Below are 20,684 nucleotides of genomic sequence, written 5' to 3' on the forward strand. Positions count from 1 at the left end.
CCTGAACTCTATTTTACACGCACACCTTATTAAATCTCCCTAATGTGGCAGTTGTCTGGAGACTGTGCCATAACCAAGTCGAACCTAGGGTGATGTAGGTAACAGCAACGGCTGGCACCGGCCTTCTGAGGAGTTATCGTGTTCGAGAAAGAAAACATTGTCAGGGTGGGAGCATAGCCCCAAGAGTAATAAAGCGGCCAGACACCTGGAAGCAATTACGGGCATGGTCGAGATTATCCATCATGCTTTGCTCACTGTCTCTCTTGCAAAGACCTTTGTTTTTACACTCTCGGTAGCTAACTTCTGGGCTGAAAAGCCTGTTTCACAAACTATGTTTTCCACCGAGGCCCTTCCACTTACTGCCATTCCCACATGATGTCGATCGTTTGTTTGCACAGCCTGGCGACAAACCTCAGGGCTGCTGTAATAATACGTTGGTTACCAGGCCTGCAGGAGCAGCGGCATCAATCACGCTGCTGCCACGGCCGAAACAAACGGCCTTTGCCCACCAACGCCACTTAGCAGAGTGCAAGCTGGGTCCCTCGAATGGAACTGCTTAAGCCCCGCTCTCCATTTAGGCCCTAATTTAATATTTTTCTAAATCAGATTATTGCTTGTAAGTCATAATTGTTAAGCTCCTTCTGACATTCATTTATCGCTCAGATCCCATTTAGGCTGTTGGGCTGGGGGCTATCCATTCAGCCCTGGTCCTAGAATCGATTGCTCTTTTCCTCAGGTCAGAGAGTATCGGGACTGTAGAAAATTACTGGATCTTCCACTACTGTTCAAATGCCTTAAGAACTTAGCTTTTCAGATTTTCTCTCAAATACTTGTTGAACTGAGTTGAGTAGCATTCTTGTCATAAGTTCCTGTGATTTAGATTCATACCCTTTGCCATAAGAACATACACATTTCCTGTGAGAGAATTTAAATGCTGGTTAAACTGGATTTATGAATGTGATATTGATAATTGATCAATTGACATTGTAATTCTACACAAAGGCCACCACAAGAAAGCCTGGGTTCCTTCAGCAAAAGTGGTTTTTCAGTTTGGTATTTAAGCGTCTAAGAAGTTTCTCTGAAAACCACTGGATTCTCTTCTAGGGGATCTCATAAAATAGAATGTTTCTAAAGCACAAGTTTAGGGAGGGGAATATACTTCAAAGTTTTTAGTTCCTTAGTATTTATTAAAAGTGGCCACTGTATTGGGAAACATACATTAAAACATTCAAATGAAACAGTCCTTGTTCCTTTAGGATCTTATATTTGAAAGCTGACAGCATTTGAAAAACAAACGAGCATCCTAATTTGGAGAACAGGGGGAGGGGTGGGAGTAGCAGAGTTCAAATTAGGGCTGTTCCCCAGAAAGAAAGCAGCCCTGGCCCTGCTGCTGTCTGTCTCATCACCACTTATCTCTTGAGTCAGTGGCACCATTTGAAAGGGACTGGGAGTCATGCTCACAGAGCAGGGCTCTGGTCCTTCTGTGACCACTGTCTAAGGCTTCCAAACGGTTTAATTCTTGCCATTTGGGAAAACAGTTTCAGTTACCCCCTACCCAATTTCTGCAAAAGATACAATGGTTCCCGTTCAGTTTTGATAATGATGGCATGACTTAATGATGTCAGGCTTTTTCCTGCCAGTTCTAAGTTCCAAAGGAGATTTTTGTAACCAAGGAATCTATATTGGTACAACTACACTTATAAAACAAAAATTTTACATTTTCATGTTCATTTGATTAATAAAGTGTTGTTCTTAGGGAGTGGAAATGAGAAAGAGCCTGCGTTATCATTCCAACAGGCTGACAAATCAGGGTGTAAGAGAGCCACCTTGACCATATAGAAATCTGTTCACCTCAGCCCTTAACACACTGTGCATCGATCTCTACATTTCTCCCAATTTCTCAGCTTCTTCTTACCCCTCGCCCACCATTCCTAAAACAGCACTCTGCCTGTCTAGATAACTGCATATATATTTATATAGCCAGTTCTCTGCTGTAATCTTTCTCGAGGCAAAGTCATCACAGAGAGCACAGTACAAGTATCCTGCAAGCAGCTTGGCAGCTGGGTCAGGATTTCCCCCCGATCATTCACACATCAGCCACAGGTTGGGTAGCCAGTTTTCACCAACTCCAGGTTTCTTTTTCTGGGAGCCTTATTTATACCTTAGACGAATTTCTGAATTAAAGGTCATTTTTAAACTTTCCTACCCTAGGGTTCAGAAAGATCTATGTGCTTCTACAGCCACTATTAAAACTATAAATATTTCCGATTGTCAAAAAAAAATTCCAATTTAGAAACACTGATACTGTCAGCAGGAAACTGATCTAAGGAAAATAGTCTTCATCAAGTTTCAAATCTTAGCTTTGAATCCTCCATGAATTTCTTTCTCGATGCCAGGTAGCCTTTTCATCATTAAAAATGCAATTCTCATTCCATCAATTTCTTCCATTATCTAGGGTAACTGTCCCAAAACCCTCCAGGGCATCACTTAGGCAGATTTTTCAAAATACAGATATATAGGTCCTGCCTGAACACCACCCTCTAAAGTTCTGATTGCACAGGGCTGGAGTGGGGCCTGGATATTTATATGTTGATAAAGCTCCCCAGGTGACCCTGACAAGCTGAGATTTTAGGAAACACTGACCTACATAAAGTAGTGTTTCTGGACCAGCAGGACAGTCAAGCAGCTAATCACATGGCCGAACCTCATCAGTCTTGATCCCACCCACCCAGTCCCAGGAATCTGGCTTGCTCGACAGCACCAAAAATGCAAGGACTTCAGGCTTGTGGTTTGTAAAAATTATCCAGATGCTTCTGACACTGCACATTAGTTGAGAATCAGGGATATAGAGATTTAATGAGAGATAAATAATCCCTAAGTATATCATTATACAAGGGTAGGCAAAAGTAGGTTTACAGTCATGAGTACGCAAAACAGTTTATTCCTGTATTTTTTTTTCCATACTAACAACTGTAAACCTCCTTTTGTTCAGCCCTGTATTTTAATAGGATCTAGCCTGCCTATCCACACATTCCAGGCTCAGAAGTGAGTACAGCAAAGACCCAAAATCATAAAACGACCACTGCGAGACCATTTTTCTCTTTACCTGTCTTCAAGCAAAAATGTTTAGTAAACTAGTCCCCTAACAGTAGAGTTTCCAGTTTCTGTTTAAAACCCTTTAGTGTAAGGAGGGTTCCTAAACTCTCCCAGGCGTCCAGTGCAGGATTTAACACCCCTGATTTCCCAGACCTCCTTCCCTCTGCTCTGTAACCTGCACCCTTCTGCCGCAGGTGAGCCCTTCTTTGCCTGCCTCGGCAGAGATGGGGAACAGCAGACGGTGGCAAACGCAGAAACCCGGTCATGATGTAGGATCCGCTGGCGCCTTGTAGCGCGTCACCACGATCAGCACCACTACTAGCTGCCCCTTTTTGCCCTCCATGGTGAGATCGGAATGACAGCCCAATTTATCAACTGTGAATATTGGTGTAAACATCTTCAAGGCCGGGATATTTTTCATACCCCCTTGAAAACTGTCGTCGATTCTGTAGAGTAGTAAGGAAACCGCTGATCCATGGCAGAAACTGTCAGCAGGTGCACAGAGAAGTGAAGGATGGGCGCTTTCGAAAGGCCTCAGGAAGGAGGCTCCAGCTGTCAGAAGACGACGTCTCCCGCACAGTCAGACTAGCCTGGAGCAAGGGAGGCTGCAGGCAGAGGGTGCCTCTCAACACCGCAGTCAGCAGCGGGAGAACAGTTCACTCCGAAGGCAACTCCCAGACCACGCAGTCCCTCGTCGTGAAGCATGTGAGCTCTAGCAATGTCATCTGTGCCAGTTACCCAAAGTGCCAACTTTTGCATTAAAACGTGTGTCTCAGAAACTCTAAATCGAGGACCCTCGCTTCCTGACAATGATTAAAACTCACTGCTTGGAATCATACGCTAAGTCTCAATCTTGAAAATTTCTTTTTCAAAAAGTCATAGATCATCACGCTGTCCACCTTAAAAATCAGCCAGTAATCTGGAGTTTCAAACTTCACCTACGTCATTTATTGCCATTTACTAAAAAACAAAACAAAACAAAACAAAACAAAAAACTTTTTTAAGTGTAGATTTTCCTTTGGTACACAGCCATTAGCCATCAGCGACACTAGCAAAAAGAGGCAATTCTATATTACCTCCAAAACATTAATAAAATTGCTTGGTCTTTTTTATACTGCTCTCAAAAGTTGTTTTTAAGTAGTAGATATAAAACAATTTCAAAATGTTTAAAGTACTACATGAATGTAATATTCAATTAGTATTATACTGTGGGTTTATTTTTTGAAGTGATATGTTACAAACAAAGCATAGATTTGGGAATTATTTTCATAGCATTTCAGTAATGTAACGTATTATTAAAATTAGGATTGATTTTTTTTCACTACAGTGCTATTTTGTGTTGTATGTATTTTTAATGGTGGCTGTAGCTGAATTTGATATAAAATTATGTGATGTAAGGAAAAAAATAAATTCATGAAATAAAATGGAAAATGGCTGAAAAACAGGATGTTAAGTCCTAAAAGATGTTAAGCCCATTTATCAAACCATGAGCAATTCATATTACCCTTAACATTTGCATCTGATTAAATTGATTCTATGAAAACTATTATTTTATGTCACTTGACTAATACAGCATATACTTATGCTAACAGCAAACAAGTTCAGAATTTTCTCGTAAGTTGTAGTTTCTGTGAGAACAAAACAAAAGAAACAAAGCAAAAAGAGAAAGGATATATTGAATTACTCTTAGATCCTAAACCTGTTTCTTTAGTCTGGTCCCGATTTCTCTGCATGTGCAGAACATGAGTTATTTCCATAACTGCCCTAAATGATGCTCCAAATTCTTAGAAAAGAACTGATTTGAGTTCTGGAAGTAAACAGTTTATTCAAGGCCATTTGGCCAGCTTGGTTCACCATAGACTGGAGCTCATTGTGTTGAAATGGATGCAGGGCTTGGGCTCCGTGTTAGTCTCAGATGGGTTCACTTATGTGCATACAAACAGTAGGCTTCCTAAGACACTGCATCCATGTTCTGGTTTTGCTATTCTGTTTATGATTTGGCAATTCAGTTATTTAGTTTGGGTTGTTACAGCCACTGCACAAACAATGAAACGCATGTTGAACAGTGCTTTACTTATCCCTATCAAAAAAACAAACACAAAACTTTTCATTCAAATCACAGCATTATCACCAAGAATAACTGTCTCTTCAGCCTTTGGGGTCAGAAGACAAATCAGAGTTAAACCCAGCATGTCCTCTTTGCCATTCCCTCTCCTAATTTAGAGATCTATTCATACACAGAAAGCATGTGGAAAACTATCTGAACAAGAAGTGTTGCTACACACTGTTTGCTGAACCTAAAAAACATTATGCCTGTTCTTATAATCTGTGGGCTTTTTTTAAATAACAGACTACAGCTCTTATTATAAAAATACCCATTTTGAAAAGTTTCTGAAGTATGCTGAAGACTTTATGTCAGGAAAGGGAAGTATTATAGCATGTAGCAAGACTGCAATATGCATTAGCTAGAGACAAGGAAGGAAATTAATTGCCCCTCCACCAAAGCCCCAGTGTGATCATCATAATGATCTAGCACTCCTGCCAGAGCTCTTACAGTTGTCTGTGATGGTTTCTTTAAACAGGCCTAAGATGACGTAGAAGGAACACTAATTTCCCTTTCTTAATTAGTAACAAGTCTTCAACCTATTTTATTTATATAGCACTTTCCTAAAGCAATTATCAACATCACTCAGTTGATCTCTACGACACTTCTAGATGGGAAACCAGAAAACCCAATCAAATCTGCCCAAATCTCTAACCTCCACATGTATTAGTGATATAATTTACAAGGAAAATCTTCTAGATACAGTTGTTTACCTGCAGCTAGTTCGTGAGCCAAATACTGCATGAAATGTGTGTCCTCCCCCAAATCTAGGCCAATTGGCATTTCATAGGGAAAGGGTACTGATAGAGATCTGAGCTGACTCCTATCCTCCAAGTTATAAAATACAGTGTCTTCTAAGTAGGAACTCGGGTTCTCTAACTACAAACATACTTTTACGTTACTGCACTCAAGCCTGAGCAGAGTAAGAATCTGCTTTGATTTGTGTAACTGGCTCCCTTTCCCGCTACGGCATATAACAGGACTTCAGTCCCAAACCAGGAGGAGTTCTCTCCATGGATGAGTGCCCCGCTTCCCTCTCGAGAGGAATTAAATTCTAAAGCAACTAATGCCATTAAGCTGATGATACAAAATAAACGCAGACATATAGGAACACATGTTGTTTTAAAAGAAAAGCATAAGAAGAATGGGAATAAGTATTAGAAAAATTTTACTCTAATTTCCTTACCCTACGCCAGCCCCATTGGGGCAAGTGTTTAAAAGACAGCTGCCCTGTGCTCTCCCAGGCCCAGAGGCCGCCTGTGCAGAGCCGAAGGGGCCCGGACAAGGTGTCGCTGTCCGCAGGGGTCTCCCTTGGAGCCACGCTCGTGCATCTGCAGGCGTGCACCTCCTCGGTTGAAGGGATGCTCCAGGCGACCCTTGGGCACTGCCACCTGTGCTGTTCCAAGCACAGCGTTGGTTAATCCACAGTCCTGGGAGGAAAACGGCAGTTAGGGGGAAACTCAAAGTCACTGCTGAGACTGAGCTTGGAGGCATTTTTTTTTTCTTCAATAATTAACATGTTCATACTGAGGATGGGGCCATGTGGAGGTGGGGGCTGGACAGGACTCAAAGTAGATTGTCCTCCATTTTAATTATGAAATTGCAAATGCCTCTCTTTATGGCCTCATATTTTGTCAGGTGTCTCACTGCCTTCTGCTTTTGCCACAGCTGTGGCTTGGAAAGGACTGCTTGTACTTTTGGCTTAAGCAGCCCCATGTTATCCTCATATAGAAGACCAATCTTCCCCCATCTTTTGTGGTTTGTGCTGTGTTTTACGTCATAGCTAACTGCTGAAATTGTTGCTAAATAACCTTAGTCTTTAATACTTTACTCCATTTTCCAAGGAGAATCGAAATCAGATGGCAAGTCTCCTGAAACCTCCCCAGTTCTCATGACATGATCTGGGACACTCTCCTGTGCTTCTTCTGTCATAAACTTAGTAAGTTTATTTTTCACGCAAAGGTACTTTGTGTTCACATCCTATGGAGATTGTTTTCTCCCACTTTCTCTCTTTCTTTTTTATGTTTTCCTTTAGAGTAAAATACCATATGGCAGACACGCATGTACACGGTGTGGTAGATTGATGAATTCCCACTGAGATCACATATTCTCTCCTCTGGGAGTTTTTCTGCCTGTAGTCCACATTTCAGATTTTATACAACTCTTTCTGGGTACTATGACTCACAAATTGCATGTTTGCATCTCTTTCTAGGGTGTGTGCAGCAGGAATCCTTGAGGCCCATGCTGACAGCACCTACTCTGGAGATCATTCAATACCATGATTGGCACCACCCTCCACACTCTAGACCCAGCAAACATGCAAGACTCATGCACAGCCTGTTGTAAAAGCTGGGATAACACCAAATCTGGTTGAGTCACTGCCCACATTTTTATTTCTCAACATAAATATTTTTTATATGAATGCACCAACATTTTTTACCTTGGGTACAAAGGACTATTTTTTAATCCCCCTTTTAAAGGGGTAGGAGAGAGGGTTTAATGCATACAGACAACACTAATAAGGACGTGGGCTTTGCGCATTGCAGACTCGCTGACCTTTTAGCCTTCTAAAGTTTAACCATTTCCTGATGTCTTTTAACAGTAATTTTCTTGTTGGAAAAGCCCTCTCTAAACTGATAGCATCTAAACAAGCCTCTACCTTAATTGGAAAAATTCTCCCATAAATATTTATGCTGCAGTGATTAGGCCATTTACTAAACTCAACTGCCCATTATGGGTTAAAACAGGGAGCATTGTTTTGGGTTGCCCAAAGCCTGACATGGTTTATTGGAGGGGACCCGAAGTTGTAATTTATTTAATCAAGCCTCTGACCCCAGCCCTCTGGAGTAGCCAGTAATTGTGAGAGAGCACTAAGCCACGACCACATTGACTAGAGTCAGTATTCTGGGTTGTAAATTCTGAAAGTTTAATTTGGAAGAAAAGAGAAAAAAAAGCAAAGATTGTGGAAATAAAAGTTCCATGTCTTTGTGTATTGTAGTGTGGTAAAGATAGATGTTGATAGATAGATGATAGATGATAGGTAGGTAGGTAGGTAGGTAAATGATAGAGATAGACGATGATAGATAGATGATAGATAGATAGATGATAGATAGATAGATAGATGATAGATAGATAGATAGATAGATAGATAGATAGATAGATAGATGATAGATAGATAGATGATAGATAGATGATAGATAGATAGATAGATAGATAGATAGATAGATAGATAGATAGATAGATAGATAGAGATAGATAGGTGATGATAGATGATAGATAGATAGATAGATAGATAGATAGATAGATAGATAGATAGATGATAGATGATAGATAGATAGATGATAGATAGATAGAGATAGATAGATGATAGATAGATGATAGATAGATAGATGATAGATAGATAGATAGATAGATAGATAGATAGATATAGATAGATAGATAGATAGATAGATAGATAGATAGATAGATAGATAGATAGATAGATAGATGATAGATAGATGATAGATAGATGATAGATAAAATTTTTAAAAGAAAAACTAACCCTAGTTTGACGCCCCCTGTGCCTCTTTACCCTCTTTATAGTTAGTTCTAAGGCTTTGTCACACAAGCACTCACACGGTATTTCATTTAATTCTTGCTTTGAAAATGCATCAAATGTAGAGTGCAAATAAGGGTAAGGAAATCCTTTTGTATTAAAATCTGCTGAGAAGGCTCCTCCTTAAGCACAAATTCTATCTAAATGCAACCCAATGTAAAAATATGAATGCTGGGTTTTCTTCTCAGGTGTACAATCAATATTACTTCTACACCTGAGATCATGATTTTCAGAAACTAGGTGGTGAGTATGAGTGCATATTTATACCATGTGAATGTACATGTATGTATGTATATTTACATGTATGTGTGTGTATTTATTCAAATAAGTAAGTTTAAACCTTTTACTTTTTATTTCCTTTTCCAGCTGCAGAATTTCTCCTGATTCCATTTTTGAGCCGTGATTAATTCATATGTTTTATAATAAAAAAGAACCTCTTCTCCACTGGCTTTTTGACCTCCCAGTTGCAGACCCAAACATCCATTCTTGATTTTGAGGCATGATTTAAAAGAGATACTGACACCAAAAAACGTATTTTCTCCTTTAAACTCTACTACCCCTACCTGGCTATTGCTCTGCAGATTTCTGGTTCAAGAAGAAATTCTAATGTCAAAACTTTGCTAAGCGAAATAAGCCACTCAGAGAAAGACAAGTATCGCATGATCTCACTCACATGCGAAATCTAATGAACAAAATAAACTGATGAACAAAATAGATCCAGAGACATAGAAGCATGGAGCAGACTGAGGGATCTCAGAGGGAAGGCAGGGGATTGGGGGGCGGGGGGGGAGAGATTAACCTAAGAATGTATATGCATAAGTGCATAACTCATGGACACAGGCAATAGTGTGGTGAAGGCCTGGGGGGGAGGGGTAGAAGGGGTCAAAGGGAGAAAAAGGGGACACTTGTAATACTTTCAACAATAAAGATAAATTTTAAAAATTGTAATAGTTTGTTATTATAAGTCACCTTTCCTCTTTGTCTAAACTTGCATTGTATTGAAGCCCCCACATTTCTTTCATCTCTCTGGAGCTTGGCGATACCAATATCTTTTATGGCTTCTCCTGTCCTATTTTCCATTAGCAAACACTGTTGGTATATAAGAAAAAAGCATCACAAAACTGGCTTCTGCCCCACCTTAGCATTAAGAGCATACAGGGCTGGCATAGCATCAGAGTCAGAGTTTCCAAACCTTGTGGAAGGCATCAGAGCAGGTTGATTTTCTAATCAATAGGAATTACAGGTGATGTGGCTCCAGGGAGACCAATAGCTTCCGATCCTATATTGTGAAAGACATTTTTAAAGGCTAGGTGAGGACTTAGGCTAGACATTTAGGCTAGACAGGTTGCTGCAATAACCATTCAAGGCACTTTTTATAATATTAAAGAATATCTTGCATTGATGCTTGCAGATACATAGATAATACTTGATTCTGTCAACTTCATTTATATAAGAACAATCCTTCAAGGAGCTCTGAACACAAAAGAAAGGGTTAATTTATTCTACACCAAACAGATTACCTCACAGTCAATTCAGAGAATCTCTTTGAAGAATCGTATACTGGGTCCCAATTTTTCCTGTTAAATTATTCATTCCTTGTTCTACTTGGGTGTGATTATCTCTGTCAGAGTGATGGATGTTACAGAAACAGTCATTACGTTGCAAACTACACAGGTTTTTAAAAAGTTAAAATTATGACCAAAAAAAACCAAACAAACAATACATGTGATTTTACCGGTCTCTCTCGGTAAGGGTAATCCAGGACCTGGACATAGACTTCCAGTCAAAGTACGAAAATGTCTCTAGAAAAAAAAAACAAAAGTGGGGGAAGAGATCTGCTGCCGTGATGGTTGAGGAAAGGGCCTGCAGATAGTAACTTTCTCAGTTGAGCCAATCACAGTGCTCCTAAAATTACGGTCACAGATTAAACTTTCATCTCTCCTGCACCATCCCCATCCCCTGTCATTCCCTTGGCAGAACACAGTATGCTCCATGGCCACAGATGACCCTTTTTGTCCTAATCGACAAACTCAAAGGAACACACCACTCATTAAAAGCAAAGTAGACAATCAAAATAGAACTGGCCCAAAAAAGCTTAATGCCCATCAGTAAATGAGCTTTTCTCCCCATTTTTATAATAATAACAGCTCATTTTTCAAGCACTTCCTAATAGGTCCAAGCATGTTAAGCCCCTCAACAGCCACTCTGACTTTCATTTTATAGATGGGAAGAAGAACAGGGAAGTTAGTGCCATTGACCAAAGTCACACAGCTGGTCAATGGAAGAGCCAGTATTTGACCTTAGATAGCATGGTTCCAGACCCCATGCTCTTGGTTCCAAATTTCAGGATCTTAACAGCACACAGTGCTCTAATCCTTAAAAATAACGAGACTCTCATGAGTCCCAGAGAAATGTGCTGTGACCCACTATTCAAATCCATGTTTAAAAAGGAAGTGTTCTGTTGGCTCTGGCCACCCCAGTCCATGAAAGGCGTCACTGTGGAAGGAAGAGCTCCAAGTCAGTGAGGACGAGCTCCAGACGCTGTCTCTGAACTCCACTGAAGAGGATCAGAACATACTTCCCCCAAATATGCCACTTTGGCATATTAATTATATTGAGCTGAAGGCAATTGAGAAACAGCAGATGCAGGGAGGGCTCTCTGCCCTCCCGCATTCTCACTAAAAGCAAGACATAAATTTCCACTGAGAAAGGTGCTCTCCCTCTACCAGGAAGAAGAGACCATTCTTACAACCAGAGGTGAGGAGTCAGAGCCAAGATGAGTCTGTACAAACAAGCCTTAGGAAAATCACCTTGATCTTCCATTAGATTCCCCCATATATTGTCTAGCCACTTTCCCACAACTCACTGGCCCTGGCCCAAACCCCTTTTTCCTTGTCTTATCATCTCTCCACAATGTATTGCTCTTTGTTAAATAGGATATAAGCCCTGGTCTAACTGTTTCTTTGGGGCCTTTGCTTCTTCCTTTGAAGTCCCCATGCACATAAAAATAGAAAATCACATAAAACTTATATGCTTCTTTCTTTCCTGTTAAGCAGCCCTTTGTCGGCTTAATTTGTAGGCCCCAGTCACAGAACCTAAGAGAGTAGAGGAAAAGTCTTTCCTCCCCTATTCCATTACTTCCCATATTTTACTTCCTTTCTTCCCTCATCCCAACAGATGTCACTCTTATAACACAGCATGACGTTTAGTTCCTGGCGTCTTCCTTATTCTCGGTGTATTAACTCTTCCCACTCCTCTGAACCCCACAATGGAGTCCCCCCAAGCACCTGTCTTCAACACTTTCTCCTACAAGGGCCCTTGACCTGATACTACACTCTATACAGCAGTGACACCGGTCCTCGATTCTGGGTAAACTCCACCACGTGCTTTCTTATTTTAGGCTCCGTATCATGAGCACCCCCGGGAAAGGCCTAATGGATAATTGCTTCAGGCCCCCAGCCTCAGCTGCGCCCTTGGTTTACCCTTCTCCTCCTAGTTTACTTGTCCACACCAGCTGGTTTTACTGTTTGGTTTTATGTTTTCTTATTTTCTACTAGAAATCAAGCATCTAATCCATGCCCCATGCTATTTTTACAGAAATGGAAATTGAGACTTTGAAAACCAGGTCGAGTTTCCCACCGCCACACAGCCAAGAGGTCAGGCCGGGATTCACACCCTAGCGTGTCTAGGCTCCACCCGTGACACCGTCCTGCAGAGCGGAGGCTCCGTGCGCACGGATTTGCCACACAAAGGGCCGGTGCAAGCCAACTCATCCTTCTGGTGCTCGACCAAAGACACAGCCATCTGTTTCATCCCTGGAGGAAAAGCTGCCGCTGTCAGACTGAGAGCCGGGGGTACACACAACACCATATATGCTCTACTTTATGGGAGACTTAAGGGATTTTTCAAAAGTAAGATCTACTACATGTGATTTTTACTTCATGTGCTGGCATTAGAACCTAACTCCAGTCATGGGCTATGCCACTCACTGCCACTGTCTCAGCCCCTCTGGTCCCCAGCTGTTTCAGACAAGGGCTACCGCTCAGTGCCACAGAGCTACTCCGGTCTCCCTTTATCTCAACAGGTGACCTCCATGACCGAACTGTAGCACCAAGTCACCCAAAATGAACCCCTGTGATTTCCTGCTCCCACACCTCCATCACCCCTTCCTTTCCTCTAGTGCCACAGGAAGACGTTTTCTGCTTCCCCAGCTCTCCTCCCGGCCGACCCCAGCACCTCCTATTTTCTGCTATACCTGGCCCCCTTCCCTCACAACCTTCTCCTCAGCCCACTCCCTTCATGCCACAAGCATGCTGAAATCTCACCCACTGCTGAGAAGCCCGCTGTGCTTAAGGATGGTATTTTTAAAAGTATATTCCCGTCACACGGCTTCTGTATAAATCCCAACTTTACCACTCAGCTGTGTGATCTTAATCTCTGTGCCTCAGTTCTCCCGTCTGTGAAATGTAAATAACAAAAGTACTCATCTCTGAGTTGTGAGGGTTAATTTAGATAATCTACGTAAAGCCCTTAATAAACGGTCAATAAATGTCAGCAGTTATTACCAGTTTGATGCCATTTTCTTCTAAATCACTATTTTCCCCTTCCCTTTCTCTTCACTACCCAACTTCTTAAAATATTAGCAGACACTGGAGATCTGCGCTTCTCCATCCCCTCTGTCGTCTAACCTTTACCATCTGGAATGAGGGCACACCACTCAGAAGACACTTCTCACAGAAGCTGCCCGTGGCGCACTGTCACCATTTAGGATGACGGCCGAGCCTACGTCTCCAGCCCTTCCCTTTTCACTGCCTTTGCTTCAGAATTCAGCCCACATTTCCAGCAGCAGCGATGCACCTCTAAGTAGTTCTGTCTCATGCATACCTTGAAGTCAACGTGTCCAGCTTAGGGCTCAGCCTTCTCCACATATTTCATTTTCATTCCTTATCTTGGTTCATGGCATCAAGATCTTGCCAGTTGCAGAGGCTTGGAGATTTGGAATCACCCTCATCTACTCATGTATTAAATATCAATTCTTCTTCAGAAATACTCCTTCCTCTTATACTTCTCTTCCACCGAAACTTCTCTCCCACGGGTCCTTTCTAATTTCTACTAAAGGATCTAGTTTCCTCGCCCTTCAAATGTTTATCTTCAATGACAACAGACAGATATTCTTAAAACACAGATTTTATTGTGCCATCTCTCTGCTCTGTAGTCTTCAGTGTTTCCCTAGTACACACAGACCTACTCTAACTCATCACTCAAATTTGGCTCTTTCCACCACCGGGAAGAGCATCTTTACCACCTACATTCCCCACAGTCCATCTGCACCTGCCCACGTTTCCCAAACATGTCTCGCGTGTCCCTGTTTCTCCATCTTCGCTGTTCCTGGCCAGCACGGCAAAGTGATTAAGGGCGATCTCTAGAGCCACATGGCCTGGGTTTGGATCCCATATGGCTCCACCACTTACCCAGTTATGTGACTTCAGGCAAGTTACTTGGTTTCCTTAATGGTAGATAGTGCCAATGAAAAGGGTTTAATTCATAAGATTGTTGGAGAAATAAATGAGATTCTACCGATAAAGCACTTGGAACTGTGCCTGGCACCAAGTCCTCCAAAATGTCATCGATCATGCTACTATACATTCCTGTGGCACCTTTATTCATCGCTTCAAATACAGTGTCCACCTCTTTAAAAACTGCCAAATGTATGGGAGTTTTAGAAACATATCTGTATTATTGGTTTCTAGTTTAATTGAAGTGTGGTTAGGAAACAGAGTCTATATGAAACTAATTATTTGTGGAGATTTGCTCTATGGCTAGTTCACTGTTCACTGTATGGTTTATTTCACCCATTTGTGTGTGTGGGGGGGTGTTAATGTGTTTTGGGGTTTGTTTATTTTTACTGATTTCAGAGAGAGGAAGAGAGAGGGAGAGAGAGATAGAAACATCAATGATGAGAATCACTGATCGGCTGTCTCCTGCTCATCCCCCACTGGGGATCCAGCCCTCAACCTGGGCGTGTGCCCTGACTGGGAATCGAACTTTGAACAAAGATCGGCTGAGTCATAGGTTGATGCTCAACCTCTCAGCCACGCCGGCTGGGCCATTGTTGTGTGTTTTATATAAATGATTCCATTACCTATATATTCTTTTGTGTATTACTTCCTTAGGTCAATATTATAACACTGGCTATTTTGTGTGGCTGTGTTTCCTCATTGTTATTGCTGCATAGCATCCCATTATATGAGCACACAACATCTATCCATTGCTTTGACGCTGGACATTTAGACTTTTTTTCTAGTTTGGGATATTAGAAACAGTGCTGCTATGAACATTTTTATACATATATCTTGTGACACATGTGAGTTTCTCTACTAGATAATATCAAAGCACTTTCCAAAATGATGGCCCCAACTTATACTCCTACCAGCAACATATAAACATTCTTATTACTACACATCTTTGTCAAAGATGGACTTTTAATTTTCTGATATCTGGAGGGTAGTTTAGTGGGTTTCTTGTTAGCATTTCCTTGATAATCAGAGTGCGAGCATTTTTATGTCTGTTGTTCCATTCTCTCACTTTCAACCTTTCTGCATACTTTTGTTTTAGATGTGTCTCTTAGGTTATAACATATAGCTGAATTTTGTTTCTTCCCCAGTCAGTCCGGCAATTTTGTCTTTTAACAACAACAACAAAAAATAGCTCATATGCTTTTGTTATGATTACTGACATAATACATTTTTACTTTCTTATTTTGTGCTTTCTAAATTTTCTGCTTTTTCTATGTTCCTTTCAATCTTGTTTCTTGCATATTTTGTGCTATTTTTTCTCATTCTTGTTTCTGCCCACAACTAGTTTGGAATTATAGATTTTTTTCCCCTTTATTATTTTAACTGTTAACATAGAAATTTTAACATCTGTATTTAATCAAAGAAAGTCTAATTACCCCAATATTTTGATTATATCACTATTATAACCACAAAATTAGACAGTATTGCTATTGTTTATTCAAATTGTTTGTGTTCATTTGTTCTTCTTGCATAATTAGGGTGTATTATTGATCAAAAAAGTTATCAGTCATCTGGAAAAACTTTTATGTTATTCTCAAGCTTAAAAGCTTATTTTGCTGAGTACACACAACTAGGTTGATGAGTATTTTCTCTAGACTGAAGGTCGTTTTCTATGCTCTTTTAGTTTACACTGCTGTTTTTGAGAAGTTAAATGTCAATTTAACTATTTTTCTTCCATAGATAACCTGGATTTTTTCTCTCTGGCTGTTTTTAAGAGTTTCTTGTTTTTGTTTCTTTTTGGTATTCAGAAAGCTCACTATAAAATGACTTGATGTGGACTTCTTTTTATTTAACTTGCTCAGAACTTTCTGGACTTTCTGCTTCTAAGGATCTATAGTTCTTATACCATTTCTGGATAATTCTCAGACCATATCACTTCAGATAGTGCTTGTCTGCATTATCTCAGCTTTTCTTCTGGAAACCCAATTAGGCATTTGTTACATTGTCTCACTGCATCTTTTCATGATTCTTAATTTCTCTTTCATATTATTTTATCTCTTTGTTTCTCTGGCTACACTCTGGATTCCTTCAAATATCTTTCTGTTTACTAATTCTCTCTTCAGTTTTGTTTAATGTGTTGTTTAACCTATTCATTGCTTTTCATTTCAATTATAGTTTTATTTCTACAATTTCTATTTGAGTCTTTTCAAATCTGCTTATTAATTTTTTTAAATCTCTGTTCTAAATCCATACTTCAAATATTCTTTTTTTTATTGTTTAAATACATTAAACATACTAATTTAATAAATACAATATTTAATGTCTTTGTTCATCTTGTGCATCTACCTATTTTATGTTTCTTTCAGTTTTTGTTTTATTTTCTTTTGTTTGTGGGGTTTTTGTTTGTTTTTTACTAGGTCATGTTTTTTGTTGTTCTTTCCTTGAATTTCATAACTTTGTTATCATCAACATATGTTCCATAAATTTCATCTCTGGGAATTTTTAAGTAGTAGATTATAAGGTGCATTCTTTTAGAGAGGATTTATATTAGCTTCTTCCAAGCATTTTGGCAGAGTGCCAACATGGGGTTATTTGATAATAAATTATCAATTGAAGATATCACAAACACAAAGGTGCCCCAAATCTCTTTGATGGCCAGCTCAGAGAAGAATTTTCCCCCTCCCAAAGTCAAGGTCAAGGAAAGAATTTTTCTAGTTCACCATTTCACTGACTGTAATTTTGGGCATCTAGGATTTTTTAAATTTTATTTTATTTTTAAATATATCTTTATTGATGTCAGAGAGAGGAAAGGACAGAGAGAGTGAGAGAGAAACATCAGTGATGAGAGAGTCATTGATCAGCTGCCTCCTGCACATACCCGACTAGGGATCGACCCCGCAACCTGGGCATGTGCCCTGACCAGGAATCAAACCTCAATCTCCTGGGTCATAGGTTAATGCTCAACCACTGAGCCACACCCCCCAGGCAGATATTTTTATTTTTTAACTCTAATCTGATACCCCTTTTGGTATGCCCTTAGTCTTTCTTTATGACTCACATTTAGTGATGAAAGGAACACTCCAAGTCATAGGGAAATGGTAGATGACTTTAGAGGAACAGCTGGTTTTCATGACTGGCTTACCTTTATGAATTAGTGCTTTTGCTTTACTTTTCAGCATCTTGGAATTTTCTTTACTTTGTTTCTTTACTTTGTTCCTGGCTCAGCAATGAATTTTAAGATATATATTAAAATATTTCACTAAGGATTTTTAAGTGTAGGAGGTTTTTAGGACTTTTAGTTTGCCATAATGCTTGAAATAGATGTCCTCCCAAACAGACACAAAGCACTTTTTCAGTTATTTTAAAGCACCTATAAAATATTTCATGATATATTATTTGGACCATTTATCTATGTGTTTGCCTCTCATGGGAGCATGCAGAGTTACCACAGGAAAAGAAACTTCTTTTCAGGGTTTATCTTCCTTAGCTACAGGGCAAGGCTTTGCCCTAGGTAGATGCTCCATAAACGAATGAGTTATCTTTGCATTCTTATAGCTTAGAGTTTGCACTATACTAAATACTGAATCAGTGTAGACCCAAAGGGATGGTAGCCTCAGTTTATAAGACTGGTATGTCAGGCAGGAGAAAGCAACTATATTCATTTGAAGAATGACACTGAATCCCATGATTCAGATGGGCTGAGACAAGTCATCCAAAGCTGAGACAGAGAAAACTGAGGAGTCAGCCTTGATAGATGGCCTCTGTTTACATCTTTTCTGAGAATTGTTACTCTAGGGGCAAGAGACCAAGCGAGAATTAAAAATATATATAAACAAACAAACAAAAAAAAGACTTTCTTGAATAGAAATCAGAACCCTTTTCTTCCTGTTGTAAACTTGACAAGTTTCCCAAAAAGAAGATCTAATCCTTCTGCCTTCCACTCATTTTAAGGAAAACAGATGTTAAATACTTCATCGTATTTGGTTATTTTAAATTCTTTAAATGAGCTTAGATTGGAAAACTTGAAATACCAGAGTATGTGTTAGAATAATCGTTTCCTACAAAACTCCATAAATAGCCATTCAATTCTGAAATCGTCAGTATTTTCTGGGGGGGAAAAATAGTTCCTAAGTTAAGACTATCAGCACCTTGCAGCACTGGAGACTTGATCAGAGTCTAATTTTGACCTACTGGAGGTCATTTCAGTCTGCAGGATCAAGGCCAAGGCCCACCAAGACAGACATCTGATTTCTATGAGGCTCTAGTGAGTTTCGCTTGGGGGGTCCAGCCTGCGAGAATGCAGGCCACTCCCTTTTCCTGCATGCCCTCGCTGGGCGGATCAGCTCCAGCACGGAGCCCATGGCTGCCAAACATGCAACTTGCTGGGAGTTCAATAACAGAGTCTTTGACCTGTGAGCTTTAAAGTTTGCTTTGTTGCCCTCAGCCTTTTAGTCCTTCATCTCTTTCAGAAGTTTCAGCACATCGCCTGACTTAACTTTTGATTTTTGTTACATAATTCTTCACCCCTGAAACAGAAATAGTCATCTTTTCTGCTACCTACCTCAAAGAGATAATGTGAGGCAATGCCTTGGATACTTCAGAAGATACTATACCAAACAGTTTCAAAGGCGAAGTGACTCGTCACTTTTTCCCTATAATTCTTCTCAATTGCCATTAAGCACTGATACAGCTGAAAACCTCCATTCTGCAAAGCCAGGAATATGGGGGATAAAAGAACTTGACTTCAAAATTCATCTCCAATGTCACCCCTTCTGAGAAAATTTTTCTGACTTCACCCATGAACTATATCTGACACCTACTCTTTGACATGGTAAAAACTGGCATTTAAAAGACACTAGGAGCCAAACACAGTGGTAATGCTTTATATGAAAAGTCATGTTTCCTTCATTTACCTGTTCTTTAAATATCCAATATTTAAAGTGCATCTTAAGTGCCAAGCTTTGTGCTGAACTGAATTTATGATCACGAAACAAAAAGATATGATCCTTAACCCCCTTGAGCTACCATCTAGTGAGGAAGATAAATATTATACATACAGCAGAATATAGAATTATAAATTATAACAAGTTCTGTATAAGAAAACAATAGGCAGCTAGGAAAGAAAACCACAAAGTGAATGGAACTCATTTACACTTTGGGATCAGGGGGGAAAAAGGTACTTGGGCTGAAATTTCAGGGATGAGTCATCATTAGTGAGGTGACTTGGGTGTTAGAGCATTTCAGACAAGGAACCAGCATATGCTGAGGCACTGAGGCAGAGAAAGCTTGGTGCACTGCAGGACCCAGAGAAAGTGTGGCTGGTGGGAAGACAGTGAGGGAGAAAGCAGGAAAGATGAAATTGGCACGACGCTAAGGAGTACTTATTCTATTCTTAGTGATTTCATTTAAAACATATCTCATTAAGTCCTTACAGCACCTCTTTTTTTTCTTTTACATTTATCTTTATTCGTGAAAGTATTACAGATGTCTTCTTTTTTCACCCCATTGACCCCCTCCAGCCCGCTCCCACCCACCCCTCAGGCCTTCACTGCACTATGGTCTGTGTTCATGGGTTATGCATATATGCATATAAATTCTTTGGTTAATCTCTTCCCGCCCCCTCTCCCCTTCCCTCTGAGACTCGTCAATCTGTTCCATGCTTCCATGTCTCTGGATCTGTTTTATTTGTCAGTTTATTTTGTTCATTAGATTCCACATATAAGTGAGATCATGTGATACTTGTCTTTCTCTGGCATTTTGCTTAACAACACCTTTTGAGATAAATACTTCAGTTAGCTTTATTTTATAGATGAGGAGCTTGAGGCTCTGAGAGATAAAAGTAATTTGGACAATTACCCAGCTAGTGAGGGTTATAAGCAAATTAGAAAACTTAAACACAGACATCAAAATCCAAGTTTAAGGTTTTAAAAATAACAGGACTCTGCCTCCCCATATTGCCAGAAGACCCTATGCAGATCATCTTTATAGCACTTACATCACTGTATTTTAGCACTTACCTCACCCAATAGCACTATATTTTAACTGATGCTTAGTATATTTTTATCTCCTGGTAGACTGAGAGCTCCTTGAATTCAGGAATCAGAACTTATTTGACTCACAGCTTTGAAAACAGTGGGACCATACTCTTCTTGAATGAATGAACACTAGCACCAGATACACAAACTGGGAAAGACTCTAAGGCAATCAAACCTGTATATCCAAGGCTTGTCCTTTTAAAACATGTTTGGGGGAACAAAGAAGAAAGCCTAACTTAGGAAAGGATTGTTAGCCAACCTGCTATGAATATGAAAATATTGGATATAATTTAACCTGTTTGGGGGGATTTATTTGGTGGGGTGAGGAAAGATGTCAT

The sequence above is a fragment of the Miniopterus schreibersii genome (assembly GCF_964146895.1).
Source record: "Miniopterus schreibersii genome assembly, chromosome: 2".
NCBI lineage: Eukaryota > Metazoa > Chordata > Mammalia > Chiroptera > Miniopteridae > Miniopterus > Miniopterus schreibersii.